Raw genomic sequence first — 8,496 nt, 5'->3', positions numbered from 1 at the left:
GTTCAGAGTTCCTTCATCATTGAAATAGTGATTAAGTGATCCCAGAACAAGGAGTTCTAGCGTAAAAAGCACCCCTTTTTCACAAAACAAGAGTTGTGATTTTGCTTTTAAACAAGGTGGATCTATGTAAACTATTTTTCCTTTTTTTATGAACGGAACAGTAATTTTTCTTCTGTATCAATAAGATTTAAATTTTTATTTCCATTTTGGGTTAATTTTGGTTCCTGATGAAAAGATAACAATACACTAAGCATAAAGGGGAAGTTAATATCCTTGAGAAAGTTACAGAAGGATTGCAGTGGGGGTGTGTGTGTTAATAATGCTTATTAACAAGTCTAAAATCTGACCCCTGATTTCCACATTTGGTATTTTCAGAGAAAACAAGAGACAGTCACAGCCAGGATCAATTCACAGTGCCAGTCCTGAATACAATAGGACAGTGAGGTACAAACCCTTTGTGTGGTCCCTGGATAATCAGTCCACACTACTGACTATCTCTTTTCTCTTAGAAAGCAGTTGGAGATATGTGTCTCAATCTTATATAAGAATTCTGAGCTGGAGATAAAGGTTTGATAGAGGCACAGTAGGGGTCCCAGGTGGTGAAATCACACAGGAATAACACATTCTATGGGAAGAGGAAGAAGAACCTGTAAAGCATTTGGAGAAGGAATGATCCAGAGGTAAGAAAAACACCAAGGAAGGTGGGAAGAGAAAAGAATGTCAACAGGGCCAAATGCCAGCTTGGGAACAGCAGCCACTCCCAGAGCACTCCCACAGCCCTTGTGAACTCACTGTCACCCCCATGCTGCTCTCGCAAGTCTGTATCTCTGACCCTGGCCTTTGCCATAAGCTGATCTGAGTACCTGCTGAACATCTAAATTCAGGAGTCCCCTAGGGACTTTAAGGACCATTTCACCATACAGAACTGGAAATCTTCCCACCCTCCCCACCACTGCCAACCTATTACTCCATTTTTTCTATCTAAGTGACATCATTGTCCAAGCCAAAAGTTTGGACACTATTCTAGATTCCTCCCTCATCTTCCCTGTCCAGTAACCCACACTGCACTGCGAATTTGACCTCCAAATAATTTCTTTAGAGGTATTCCCACTACTTACCCTTCCTCAGTACTACTGTCTTGTTTCAGGCCTACATTATTTTTTAAATCACAACTGTTCTCTCTATTTTTAGTTGTGCCTCTTTGGAGATTGACACTGTGACAGTCTCCACAGTGTCACCTGATGATCCATCTCAAAGAAAATCTGAGAATGACTCCCACCCCGCCCACACTGTGGCTTCATAGCCCATAGGAAAAAGCCCAGCCTCCATGGAGTGCCATACAAGGCCCTCCATGCCCACTTCTACCCTTCCAGCCTCACCTCCTGACATTTCTACCTTGCATTTAGCAACACCAACCCAAGCTATCTGATACTTGTCTGAGCTTGTACTATATGTCTATCTGGAATACTCTTTTTTTGAGATAGGGTTTTACTCTGTCACCCGGGCTGTAGTCCAGTGGCGCAATTACAGCTCACTGCAGCCTTGACCTCCCTGGGTTCAGGTGATCCTCCCACCTCTGCCTCCCAAGTAGATGGAACTACAAGCACGCAACACCAGGCCCGGCTAATTTTTTTTGTATTTTCTGTAGAGATGGGGTTTCACCCTGTTCCCCAGGCTGGTCTCGAACTTCTGGACTCCAGTGATCTGCCCACCTCAGCCTCCCAAAGAGTTGTGATTACAGGCGTGAGCCACCATGCCTGGCCTGGAATACTCTTCTCTATCCTTACCTTCTTTGCCTGGATAATTCTTGCCCTTTAAGATTCTACTTTGGCCTCACCTCCTCTGGGATGCCTTCCTAAACTATCCTTTAATCTGTAACCCTACTTCCACACTTCACCCTTAGTAACTGCCCATTGGGTTCATTTTGCCCACTGCCCAGATAGAGCTGATTTATCAAGACAAAGGAACTGTAACAGAGAAAGAGTTTAATTCACACAGCTGGTTGTACAGGAGACCGCAGTTTTATTATTGCTCAAATCAGTCTCCCTGAAAATTCGGAGACTGGGGTTTTTAAGGATAATCTCATGGGGATGGGGGCAGGTAGTGGGGAGTGCTGACTGGTCCCCCAGGAAATGGGGAGTCAAAGCTGTCCTCTTGTGCTGAGTCAGTTTCGGAGTGGAAGCCACCAGACCATCAATCTGGGTGGGAGCAGCTGATCCATCCAGTGTGGGGTCTGAAAATACCTTGAGCACCAATCCTAGGTTTTATAATAGTGATGTTATCCCTAGGAGCAATTGGGGAGGCTTAGAATCTTGTGGCCTCTAGCTGCATGACTCCTAAACCATAATTTCTAATCCTGTGGCTAATTTGTTAGTCCTAGAAAGTCTGGTCCCCAGACAGGAAGGGGGTTTGTTTTGGGATAGGACTGTTGTGATCTTTGTTTCAAAGTAAAACTGTAAGTTCCTCCCAAAGTTAGTTCTGCCTACACTCAGGAATGCACAAGAACAGCTTGGGGGTTAGAAGTGAGATAGAGTTGGCTAGGTTAGATCTCTTTCACTGTCATAATTGGCTGTCATAATTTTCTGCAAAGGTGGTTTCACCTTCACTATATCAAAAGTCCTTGCTCTGTGCTGTATACTGCCTTGCCCATAACTCGATTGCTCGACTTTTCTTTTTCCAGAAAACAAATGTTGACTACATACTTATCAGATTGTATGAGTTACAAATAGAACAGATATTGTCCGTGTCCTCCTCAGACTTCTAATCTGTAGGTCAATCACAAGTGGTACAGAAAAATGATCAGAGTGTAAATGTTCCCAGCCTCTGGGCTGGCAAAGACTTTGCCTCTCAGCTTCTCTCCCCAGTGCCCTAAGGAAGTGTACCTCTCAGAACTGTTTTGGATGTTTGTGATGCAAAATAAGAGAACAGGCAGAAAAACATTTGAAAGGTGAGCTCTAAGGGAAAGATTTATGGAGAATAGCTAAACAGATCCACATAAGGATTGGGGAGAATTAAAGAAGAGAGAGGACGGAATTTGAAACTATGGAAACACTGCCAAAGCAGCCATGGAAATAAGAAAAAAAAAAACAAAAAACAAACAGAAACTATGGGAACTGCTGGGAACTGTGACTTGGAGCCTTTTTGATTCTTTTTTCTTTCAAGACACCCATGCTGAAGACTGAAATACGTTTTAAAATTATTTTTGGCTGTTTGAAATATACAATTTGAAACTCCACGCATAGACTCTATGGCCCCAGAATTATAAGACATTTGAACAAATTAAGTACATAACAATACAAGTTGTGACAAGTGCCTTGAAGAAAATCACAGAGTACAGGAAAAGATTGATGGGGCTGCTGTGGGGAAAATGTACTGGGGTTGTCAGAGAAGGCCTTAATTCTGAGGTAACACAATTATCTCATGTTCATGTGACATGTTTTCTGAATACCCAGCACTTTTCAACACCCTTATAAAGTCTGAGGAATTTCCTATGAGAAAACTTGCTTCCTTGACCCCCTTTGTAGCACAGCAATGTGACCTATGCCCCACCAAGCAGGCATAGTCAATGCAAAATTTCAACTTGAAAGTCAGCAAGATAGGCCAGGCATGGTGGCTCACGTCTGTAATCCCAGCACTTTGGGAGGCTGAGGCAGGCGATCACAAAGTAAGGAGTTCAAGACCAGCCTGGCCAACATGGTGAAAGCCCGTCTCTACTAAAAATACAAAAAGTAGCTGGGCATGGTGGCGGGCGCCTGTAGTCCCAGCTACTCAGGAGGCTGAGACAGGAGAATTACTTGAACCTGGGAGGCAGAGGTTGCAGTGAGCTGAGATCATGCCACTGTACTCCAGCCTGGGTGACAAAGTAAGACTCCGTCTCCCCAAAAAAAAAAAAAAAAGAAAAAGTGAGCAAGATGAAGAAGGAAACATGCCTAATTCTGGCTACCAGTGGGGACCGCCAGTGTTTGTGGAAGTTGCAGTTTTGGTGTCAATGGTGGCAGCAGCAACAGATTCTCACTAGATCCTCTAGTGTGTTTGGGTACTGTTGTTTCCACATTTGGCCTCTGGCTGTCCTGGAGATTCTGTGAGCTACATGATATTGTTAAAGTCCTTTTCTTTCTCAACCAGAGTGGATTCTGTTGTTTGTAACTAACTGCCTGACCTAATCAAGCTGAGATCTGAAAGATGAGTCAGCTGTGGAAAGAGCTGTCAGGGTGGATCAGTAATCTGGGCAGAGGGCACTGAAGAGTGTTGGTTCAATGAACTGAGAAGAGGATAGTGTGGTGGGAGTTTGGTAGAAATCAGGAGAATGATAGTTGATGAGGCTACAAAGGGAGGCACAGGGTTTAGAACCTGAGTGCTCAGGCCATGGTGAGAAGTTTATGGTTTATGTAAAGTTTAATGAAAGTTAACATGTTATGGGCAAAGGATGCATGATCTGATTAATATTTTGTCTCTTAATGTGGAGCATAGATTAGAAGGGGGACAAGAGAGAACATGGGAAGAGTATTAAGGTTATCATATTGAAATTGCATTTCATGTCTGTTCCCTCTGAAGGCGAGAACCATGTCTAATTCAAAAATGCATAGCAGGTGCTCAAACAGTGTCTTAAGCTGAATGAATACAATAATACACTGAATTTTTATAACAACTCTGATAGGCAAGTCTTCTGCCCATTCCATAGATGAAAAATTTGGTAAAGAGATCCAAGTACTAGGCACTGTCCTAAGAATGTTACATATATTAACACATTAACCTTACAGTAACCTCATGAGGTATATGCTATTTTATCCCCACTTTACAGATGAAACAACTGAGGCACAGAGAGTTTATGTAATAAGCTCTAAGTTGCTCAGCTAGTAAGTGGTAGTGCTAAGATCTGAATCCAGGCAGTCTGGCCTCACAGGCTCCACTCTTAACCACTACACAGACTGCCTCATATGGATACTGATGAATTCTAAACACACACATACATACATAAAGATATGCCTTTAAATGAGTTAGAAGAGTAACTACTATTCATAGAATAAAAATCAAATATAACTTTCAAACCGCTAAAGTGGGAAAAAACTAGAAAAAGAGACTGTCAAACCAAAGGCAGTAAAGAGAACAGGAAGCATGATACATAGAAAAAATGAGTGAGATATATCTATGAATAAGTGTTACTGTTAAGAGAGGGAAATCTCAAATGAGGGGGACACATACATGCTTTTAAAAAACATACCGAAAACAAAATAGAGCTAATAACTGCATTAGCTTTGTAGTCAGAGAAACTCTTGCACACGTGTACCAGGAAACATGTACAAGAAAATTTACTGTTAGCAGTTTGTAACAGCAAAAAAAAAAGAAAAAAGAAAAAACTGGGGCAAAAAAATAACCTGTGTTGGCATGGAGTGGAGTAACAGCAGCTCTCCTGCATTGCTGGTGGAGGGTAAGCTTGTACAACCACTGGAGAACAATCTGGCAATATCAAAGTTGAACTGTGCAAACCCTTCTACCTTGCAATTCCATTGCTAGACATTATCCTAAAGAAATTCTTACCATATGTCTAAGAAGCTGTGTGAAAGAATTAACTTATATTGTAATGACAGAAATCAGGAATCATTAAATTGCTAGCAACTGGAGAATGGATAAATGGTGGTACAGTTATATAATGGAATACTATTCAGCAGTTAAAAAACTAGAACTACAGGAATCAAACCTGGATAAATTTTACATACATAATTATAGGTGACAAAAGCAAGTGACATGAATATCATTTATATTAGGTTTAAAAAGCATAAAACAGTCCTGTATGTTACTTAACATCGCTACATGTATATGGAGCATATATAAAAGCTTTCATGGGAATGACATACCAAATTCAAGTAGTAGTTAATTTCAGAGAGGAAGAGAGGGAGAATGAGATTGCAGACCGTTTCACAAGGAGCTCTAACTGAATGTTAAAATCGCGGTGGCTCACGCCTGTAATCCCAGCACTTTGGGAGGCCGAGGCGGGCGGATCACAAGGTCAGGAGATCGAGACCATGGTGAAACCCCGTCTCTACTAAAAAATAGAAAAAAAAATTAGCCGGGCGCAGTGGCGGGCGCCTGTAGTCCCAGCTACTCGGGAGACTGAGGCAGGAGAATGGCGTGAACCCAGGAGGCGGAGCTTGCAGTGAGCCGAGATTGCGCCACTGCACTCCAGCCTGGGCGACAGAGCGAGTCTCCGTCTCAAAAAAAAAAAAAAAAAAAAAAAAAAAAAAAATCTGAAGCAAATACGAGAAAATGTTAAAATGGGATAAAGCTAGATGGTCGGTATACATGTGTTCATTATATTATTTTCTGTAACTGTACATTCTGGTAATATTTCGTATTAAACATTTTAAAGGAAAGTTAAGCTTTCAACTCGAGATTCTATAAAAACAAAATAAACCCAAAGAAATTAATGAAGGCATATATTAATGAAAGATAAATTACTTTTAAGACAGATTTTATCTATAAAACCAAAAGCTGGTTTGATAAATATGATCAAGAAAAAGACTTCAATACAATATATAAGAATATATATGTAAGAATATATAAGAATGGTTGACAACAATATGAGATTTTTTTTTTAAATGTTAGAAAATGTAGCTGAAATTCTTTTTTTTTTTTTTTTTTGAGACTGAGTCTCGCTCTGTCCCCCAGGCTGGAGTGCAGTGGCGCAATCTCGGCTCACTGCAAGCTCCGCCTCCCGGGTTCACGCCATTCTCCTGCCTCAGTCTCCTGAGTAGCTGGGATTCCAGGTGCCCGCCACTGCGCCCGGCTAACTTCGTTTTCGTATTTTCAGTAGAGACGGGGTTTCACAGTGTTAGCCAGGATGGTCTCCACCTCCTGACCTCGTGATCCGCCCGCCTCAGCCTCCCAAAGTGCTGGCATTACAGGCGTGAGCCACCGCGCCCGGCCAATACTTTTCTAGAAAAAACTAATTTTTTCACGAAGCAAAATAAAAAATTCTATGTATCAATAACCATGGAAGTTATATTAAAAACAAAACTATCCATTAAGATGGCCCCACACCCAGAAGGCTTTAAAGATGAGTTCTTCAAAACCTAAGGAATGTGTCATTCACACGTTATGTCTATTCCAGGTCGTATAAAAATAAGTTAATCTGGCTGACTCCTAGCACAACCTGACACCAAAACTAGACAAAGCCAGCAAAAGAAAACCATAGCCAATCTAACTTACGTGCATACATGAAAATCCAAAATTAAATATACAGCAAATTGCATCCAGCAATATACTGAAAAAATAACATACCAGGATTTTAAGGATGGCTCACCATTAGAAAATCTATTATTGTAGTTATTTTATTGTAGAGTAATGGAAAAAAGGCCATACAATCATCTCAAAGACTGATACTGAAAATACTTGGTAAAACTTAGTCATTTGCTGATTTAAAAAAAAAAAATGAAATGGTAAACTACGAAAAGAACATAATTTGCCTATACACCCACTCACACACACACCATAAACCTGCAGATGTCTTGAATGAAATCTAAGATGCAATCCAAAATAACTCCTGGTAAGAAATAAGTGCCTCCGTGGCTACTATTCAGTGTTGCGTTGGATTCTTGGGAAAAGCCAAAATTGTTCTTTACAGATAAATTCTTACCTACAAATCAAAGAGGACTGCCTGTCAAATTTTTCAAATACGAAGGTTTAGTGAAATGTCCAGATAGATCACAATCAAAAGCCATACTTATACAAGGGTACTAATGGATTAACAGTCTATTAGTAAAACAAACTACAACAACAAAAATAGCTACGAAAAAATGTTACCTGCGCACAACACCAAGCAAACTGCAACACTTTACCTGAAAAACAAAGGAAGAACTGAATTAATTAAAAAAAAAAAAATAGCCACATTGCTGGATGGCAATTATCAATATTGTACTAGTATCCAATCTTGGCAAATCTACAAAAATACGGAATCCCAAACAAATCCCTGGAAATCTGCCATTTGGCGCCAATCTACTACAGAAATCGGCCCCAGGTTGTGAGGTTCCTCACATGTGCGTGTAAACGCTTCGAGAGGCGTGGAGCCGCGGTCAGAAAAACTGCAGCCTGAGCCCCCGCGCCCCTCTCCTCCCTGCGCGCCAGCCGCCCCTGCATGAGGCTCGCGCTACCGCAAGAGTCGCTTCCGCTCCCGCCCAGTTCTGTGACGTAGGCCGGCCTTTTGTGGTCGGCTGTTGCGCGTGCGCGCGCTCTGGCGTTTCCTACGCGGTCGGGCGTTGGGTTTCGCGGCCCTCGCCGCACTGGTTGCTCGGCACCTTCGGTCCGGTTGAGGTTGTCAAGCTGGACCAATAGGTTGTTTCTCTTCAGTTTCCAGTAAGTGACCGTTCCAGCCGGGGCTGTGGCTAGTGTGCGAGGGCAAACCGGTAGAGGCCGCGCCGTCATTTTCTTACCACCTGACTCTTTCCTCACCGGCCCCCTCGGTCACTCCGAGGGGACTGTTGGTAGCCCCGCTCTGCCTCG

At 42.1% G+C, this 8,496-nt stretch overlaps 1 long non-coding RNA gene across 1 annotated transcript; it reads right to left on the bottom strand.

Moving 5' to 3' along the window:
* Positions 1 to 1,999: 1,999 nt before the first annotated feature.
* Positions 2,000 to 8,173, bottom strand: LOC140710245 (uncharacterized). Its single transcript, XR_012091195.1, has 3 exons — positions 8,032 to 8,173; positions 7,801 to 7,835; positions 2,000 to 2,284 (listed from the first exon to the last, which is right to left on the bottom strand). It is a non-coding gene; the product is annotated as an uncharacterized lncRNA (long non-coding RNA).
* Between the last annotated feature and the right edge of the window lie 323 nt (positions 8,174 to 8,496).

This window comes from Chlorocebus sabaeus, chromosome 25 (genome assembly GCF_047675955.1).
Source record: "Chlorocebus sabaeus isolate Y175 chromosome 25, mChlSab1.0.hap1, whole genome shotgun sequence".
In the NCBI taxonomy this organism is placed as follows: Eukaryota; Metazoa; Chordata; class Mammalia; order Primates; family Cercopithecidae; genus Chlorocebus; species Chlorocebus sabaeus.
The sequence above is the reverse complement of the archived record's forward strand: the minus strand, read 5'-3'. Positions and strand labels throughout refer to the sequence as shown.